The 7,141-nt window shown below is 39.9% G+C and overlaps 1 long non-coding RNA gene across 1 annotated transcript; it reads left to right on the forward strand.

Moving 5' to 3' along the window:
* The first annotated feature begins 278 nt into the window (after positions 1 to 278).
* LOC131961028 (uncharacterized) lies at positions 279 to 2,004 on the forward strand. Its single transcript, XR_009389819.1, has 3 exons — positions 279 to 391; positions 783 to 941; positions 1,275 to 2,004. It is a non-coding gene; the product is annotated as an uncharacterized LOC131961028 (long non-coding RNA).
* The last annotated feature ends 5,137 nt before the right edge of the window (positions 2,005 to 7,141 follow it).

Here is a 7,141-nt window from a genome sequence, read left to right on the forward strand (position 1 = left end):
AGTTTAGTTAGTTCTGTAACCACAAAATACAGTTTCAGTTAGTTACCGTTTTTTTTAAAAACTCATTTTTATTTCAGTTAACAAAAATGTTTTTTCAATTCTAGTTTTCGTTATTTTGCTAGTTTTCGTTAATAACCTTGTTCCTCACCTGTTTCCCAGTATTGTGTGTGTGTGTGTGTGTGTGTGGAGGGCGTGGCTTCCCTGGTTTCCCTCCATTTCAGAGTCCACACCTGTCTCTCATCATCTCATCTTCAGCCACACTACAAGAGCCCTCATCTTCCCACTACTCAGCGCCAGATTGTGGACTCTGAAGCTGGATTACCACCCATCATACCACCTGTCTGATCAGTGGTCATATCCTCCATCATCCTCCACGTCCAACCTGCTCTCTGTGTGTTACTCTGAATAAATCTGATGACAGATGACAGTATTTCATGATTTATGAAGCGATAAAAAGAATCCTTTTAGCTCTGATATGTCGACAAAATTAAACAAGGATTTTGAACCTGGCCTGTTCAATGTTGAGCATTAGTATTACAGATGATATTTGCACATTAAAACATAAAATTTCAGAAAACTTGTAATCCAAAAAAGTAATTTCCTCTGGAAGATTCATCTGAATTAACTAACTTGATTTTTTTTTTTTACCATATTCCCCTTGTGTCTCCCCTTAATCGTGTCTTATAAGTTCACAACTTTGTAAAACTTGTTCTGAAACTTTTAATGAATAATCACGTAGAGAGTCTTCTGATTAAACTCGCTATTTCCTCTACTGCTTCCAGCTTGGTCAGCTGACTGATGGTGTCCACCTCCAGTTTCCATCAGAAGCAGCTGTCCGACGGATCCTTCCAGTGAGCTCATCAGAAACCTGGCTGCAGATCTTCAGCTCGGCTTGTGATTCATCACTTTCCTCACCATCAAAGTCTCCTCTAACACATCAAGTTAATGTCTTAATAACTCTTTAAGCCCCTCTTTTAATTAGTCCCTCCTGATTGAAACCACTTTAATGTACAACTAGTGTAAAACTACTGTTGTTTACTCAGTAATCATGTCATGCATAGGAGCCAAGAGACCCTCTGTCTTTACCCCGGGGCCTCATCACTAAACATAGCTCACTGTCATTATAGTTCAGAAAGAAGCACCGAACAGATGCTTCGTTTCAAGACATTAGGACCCTGTTGAAAGCTGCACAGTAGCTGGAAGCAGAGTTTCTGTCTTATTTGGGTTTTTGTGTCATTTCTGACTTTGGGCTATTATGTTAACTTCCTGTGCAGACTTGCAGGGCTGAGGTGGCTCCTGCAGGACGGAGCTGAGCCGGCTGAGCATATGGTGGGAGGAAGCTGCCTACGGGACCCCTCTTCTTCAAACTAAAGGAGGAAGACGCCGCTAACGATTTGCATTTCCCCCCCGTTGCACTGAGGAGCCAATGTAGCATGCAGGATATCACTTTACAGTTTGAAATTGCATCAACTCAGAGCTCACTAATCAAACAGTGACAGGAATTGCTCTTTTGGATCTAGGGCTGGATTCTGCCTTTGGCTGCTTGCCTGTAATTGCATGGAGGTTGAGTTTTGTTTTGATTTGGCCCAGGGAAGGACATTATTAGGCGTTAGAGGCACCAGGAGGACTGTCCATGCATTATGATCACATTAAGCAAAGTTAATTCTCAAATAATCTGTTAGTTTGCTTGTTTTATTTACCACTATTCTAAACGTTGACTTGTTTATATTAGAAATAGGGCCTTCTTTAAATGCATTTTATTAAATTGTATATGACAACTTCTCGTTTTCTGATCTTCTCTAGTTTAAAGGAGACCAATTATGCTAATTTTCAGGTGCATACTTGTATTTTTAGTTTCTTTAAGAACTTGTTTACATGCTTTTAATGATGAAGAAACACTTTTTATTGTTCCTAAAAGCCATGGCTGCTACACCTCTATTCACCCTCTATCTGAAATGCTTTATTGTTGCGCCTGTCCCTTTAAGACTGGCTGTAATAGCATAGTATAGCAGCACTTTTTACCCTTTAAAATCTACAATTTCTTCAATGCTACAATGTCATTTAGCAGACACTTTTATCCAATGCAGCTACATTCGAGAGTTCGACAAGTTCAAACTTCTTGCATGTATGCAAACCAAGATAACAGGTTTCCCTGAAATGTAGCATGTAGCTACATGTAGCAGTGTATGTAATGTAAATGGTGCAGGAATCCATCATGAGCTTCCATCAGTTTGAGAAGAGCGTAAAAATCTGTTAGAAACTGATACATTTTTGCTCACAGGCATTACTTTTGCATAACTTTCTTACATTATTTGAAACTTTGGCCATGTTTTATATGAATATCTGGCATTGTTACATTATATAAAGGACAGAAAATAAGGGAAAAGATTGTAGGTCCTCATGAATTTTGCTGTTGATGCTGTTAACAAAAACTCAACACTTACTCCATTTGCTCTTGAAAACTTCAGGATGATGTTCACTCCACTTAGTCATCGCCACTCTGTTGTTCCTCAGCAAAGTAGTAAATTTGAATGGCAAGGCATGACTACGTTGTTGTACTTTGTGCTGTGAAATGTTCACAGGACTGAAGTTTAAAAAAAACCCCATGAAACATTTTCACATTTTCTGTGCCTTTGTTAGCACTTTGCCAGGATGCAGATAAAAGTTGATGAATGTGCTGAAAACAACACTTTTCCTTCAAACAAAAACGAGCTTATACCATCCAAAGAATGTATAATCACGTCAAAATTCAACATATAGTGGCTTCAATGTGATTAGTAATGTAGCAGCCAGGTTTTAAAAAGTGTAGGTTGAGTGTAAGCAGAAGGTAGAGGTGGCAGGGGCACCGCTCCTTTTGAAAATAATAGAGGGACAAGTAAAAAATATTCATGTAACTCCAAACATGAAATGTCAGGTTATTCATGAGCTCCTTTACTGTACTCGGCTTCATTTTTCTTTGAAGTCAAGTGCTGGCACTGACAGATCAGTGCTCATGGGGAATTTGCATTGTTAGGACAACCGATAATGATTAAATATACAATCTCTCTCTGCAGGAGGGAAGGAGGGAAAGAGTTGAAATGTGGGAGACAAAGCAGCGATTGAAAAATAAAGTGGGGTTTGAATACGGCATTATAAGGATTGTTAGGACCCGTTGAGAGGCTCCCTGCAGAGATCCCGGCAGGAGAGCCAGAATCTGGGTAAGTCAAAGTCCTACCCCTCATTAGTGATCAGTGTCCCGGCCACCAGTCTGCCTTTGTCACTTGACTATGAGAGCTATTAAAAGTGGAAGCAGCCAAGTGAAAACAGACAGAAGGGGAGGGTGTCTGAAAGAGACTCAGGAACACTGAGACCACTTTTATCTCTGGAGAAGAGAAGTAGCCCGTCTGGAGACATTCTGCAGGGGAATATGTGTGGCAGCCCTGCCAAGGATCTGACACCTGCCCGGGCACAAAGGTAGAGATCGTCCACTGCGGTGCGGAGGAGCTGGGCAGCTGACCAGCCACCTGTCCACCTCAGTACGTAGGCGAGGGTAAACTGGCCAGGCCAAGATTGTCGTCAGCCAGTCAGAGATGAGTTCGTATAAGTAGATATTCTTGGTGAGAAATACAGGTACATATCAAAAAATGTGAATATCATGAAAAAGTTCAATATATTATATAGATTCATTACACACATAGTGAAATATTTCAAGCCTGTATATCTTGTCATTTTCCTGATTGTGGCTTATAGATAATGAAAACCAGGGATGGGCAACTGGAGGCCCAGGGGCCGCACCCTCACTTAAAGTGGCCCTCAGTACAACTACATGCATTTGAGCATGGAATCTTAAAAGTTCAGTGTAAAAATGCACAAAATTACATCTTGCAATTGATGTTGGTCTGCTGTTCTTGCACTGAAAAAAAAAAAGAAATCACAGTAAGTGGTTAATTTTTAATTTGCTTCAAACCTTTTGTATTCCTATTTATACTGTTATACATGCATTTGAGCATGAAATATGTTAAGTTACTGCACTGTAATCATATTTAAAATAGCAGTTTCATCATATCTGGTGAAGTGCACGGTCCTATATGTGGCTCTGTGGTAGTGTCCATGAAAAACTGTGGCCCCCTGCAGCATTTAAGTTGCCCATCCCTGATGAAAACCCAAAACTTAGTGTTTCAGAAGATTAGAATACTACATAAGATCAATTGAAAAAAGGATATTTTAAACACAAATTTCAGGCTTCTGAAAAGTATGTTCATTTCTATCGCTCAGTACTTGGTTGGGCTCCTTTTGCATGAATTACTGCATTAATACTTGGTGGCATGGAGGAGAGCAGCCTACAGCACCATGTTGCTTTTATAGCAGCCTTCAGCTCGTCTGGTGTCTCTCACCTTCCTCTTGACAACAGCCCATAGACTCCTATGGGGTTCAGGTCAGCTCAGTTTGCTGGCCAGTCCAGCCCAGTAACACCATGGTCATTGAAGCAGCTTTTGGTACCTTTGCCAGTGTGGGCAGGTGCCAAGTCCTGCTGGAAAATGAAAGCAGCATCTCCAAAGAGCTTGTGGAAGCATGAAGAGCTCTAAAGTGTCCTGCTAGATGGCTGCTATGTTGACTGTGGACTTCAGAAATCACAGTGGAGCAACAGCAGCAGAGGCCATGGCGCCAAACCACCACTGACCCAGGACCAGCATATTCAACTTCTTCACAATATTCTAATTTTCTGAGACACTTGAGTTTTGTGTTTCCATTATTTCGAAGCCAGAATCATCAAAAGTACAAGAAAAAAAAACTTAAAGTATTTCACTCTACGCGTAATGAATCTATATAATGTATGAGTTTCACTTTCTGAAATGATTGACAAAAAATATTGAACTTTTTCATGATATTCTATTTTTTTGAGATGTACCTGTAGACAAAGTGCCAAAGAGGAGTTTTTTCTGGCTCAAAAAAACAGACCCAAGATTATTTTTTGGTCAGAGTTTGACAATCCAGAATCCACATGTGCACACATTCCTCGGTGTCAGGTGTTGCCACGAGACATTGCCAAAGTAGCGCCTAACAAACCGGACTGGCTGTGGTGTGAAGTATGAAATATGCCTCACAGCGAGTCCATCTGGTTACCATCGCGTCCTGGCTTCACCGCGTCCGAGGAAATAACTTGACAAGCGTCTCCCTTCCTTTCTACAGCCTCCTCCTGCCTTGCCTCCTCCAGCTGGCTCTTCTCTTTGTGCATCTGTGAGTCTCGGCACTTGCACTGGGAGGTGTCAGTATTTGCTTTCAAGGCGTTTAGCTAATGCTATGGTGCCCCAGGGTGACGAGGGGGGGAAAAAAACAAGCAGCAAATGCCTCTCCATATGGGTGCATAACTAAACGCTTGGCACGGCTGACACCCCACTACCCTCGGCTTGCTCAGTCGTAGCCAGTAGTTCTATTGTTTTTATCGTCAATGGGGCTTATCTGCTAATGAATCAGGGAAAGGATAAAATGGAAGCTGTTTTAATACGCTCCAGTGCCTCAATATTACTCAGACCATGGGAAGCGGAATTATGAAAGAGTCTATAGTCACATTTCTGACACTCTCTTGTGATTGAATCCCCCATGCACACGTGAGTGATCGTATCAAACGGGGTAAAGCTTTCGGAAGCAGTTTGAAGTTTTCTGCAGGTATGTGTGGCAGATTCCTGAGGGATTCCCAAAGATACTACTTCCTCTGCTCTCAAATTCAACATGTATGTAACCAAGCAGCTGTTATCTAACTGATTGTTTGCATAGCATTACATCCTCCCTTGTATCTTTCTTTTTCATTCCACCCCACCGCAGCAGAGCAAACAAATGCTGGTTATATTGAATAAAGCTTTGCTCTGAGTGCCAAGGCATACCCTGGCACTGAACTTGATTTTTTTTTTTTTTAAATGGAGGAACACTGTTAGACTCCCCCTTTTATTAGATCCCATTAAACAATATGCCACCAACTCAGAACAAACTCTGCCTCGCTAAGACTCAGGAGGAGGTATGTCTCAACACTGCAATGTCATCAAACTAATGGACCATTTTCATTAAGTAACTGACAGAAAAACATGCCACGCCATGAAAACAGGTTACAGGTTCCAGACATGTTTCCACAGGCATCTGAAAACTAACTTTGAGATATAAATCCACTAGTTAGGGCTGGGCGAGATGGCCAAAATCTTCTATCCCCAATATATGTAGTTTAATATCTCAAAAATGATATATCTCTAACAATATATATCAACCAAGTTACAGGTTCCAGACATGTTTCCACTGGCATCTGAAAACTAACTTTGAGAAATAAATCTACTAGTTAGGGTTGGGCAATATGGCCAAAATCTACTCTCCCGATATAGATAATTTCATATATCTCAATAACGATATATATATATACATATATATATATATATATATATACACACATATATATATACATATATATATATATATATATATATATATATATCACGATATAGCATGTTTTTTGTAGTTTTGTTTATGTGACATAACTACATGGTAAATCCTTTTTTTGTTTACTCCATACTCAGCACCTCTATGGCTCGCTCTAACTTTGCCCCCACCTGCAAGGATAAGAATGTAAATCGTAATCTAAATAACGTTAAACGGCCATAATTCAATTAAGCTGTTGAAACATGAAACAGCATTTTTATATTGTTGGTGATATATTTTGTCATATCGCCCAGCCCTAGTGCTTGTTATTATAAAGTTTCCACGGGCATCTAAAAACTAACTTTGAGAAAACCAAATCTACTAGTTAGGGCTAGACGATATGGCCATTATGTTCTATCCCAATACAGGTAATTTCATATCTCAATAACGATATATATCACGAAATAGCATGTTTTCTGTTTATTTGGTTAATAAATTGTCTATATGACATAGCTACATGGTAAAGCCTATTTTTGTTTACTCCGTACACAGCATGGCTCGCTCCAGCTTTGGAAGGATGAGAACGTAAAGCGTTATCTAAATGACGTTAATTCAATTAAGGTGTTGGTTTTTGACATTGCGATACAAACATACTAGAAAAATATATACAACAAGCATGTTATATTGTTTAGGTGATATATTTTTGTCATATTGCCCAGCCCTAGTACTTGTTTGCATCAAGTTAGAAAATATAATTTTA

The sequence above is a fragment of the Centropristis striata genome, chromosome 22 (assembly GCF_030273125.1).
Source record: "Centropristis striata isolate RG_2023a ecotype Rhode Island chromosome 22, C.striata_1.0, whole genome shotgun sequence".
Taxonomy (NCBI): Eukaryota; Metazoa; Chordata; class Actinopteri; order Perciformes; family Serranidae; genus Centropristis; species Centropristis striata.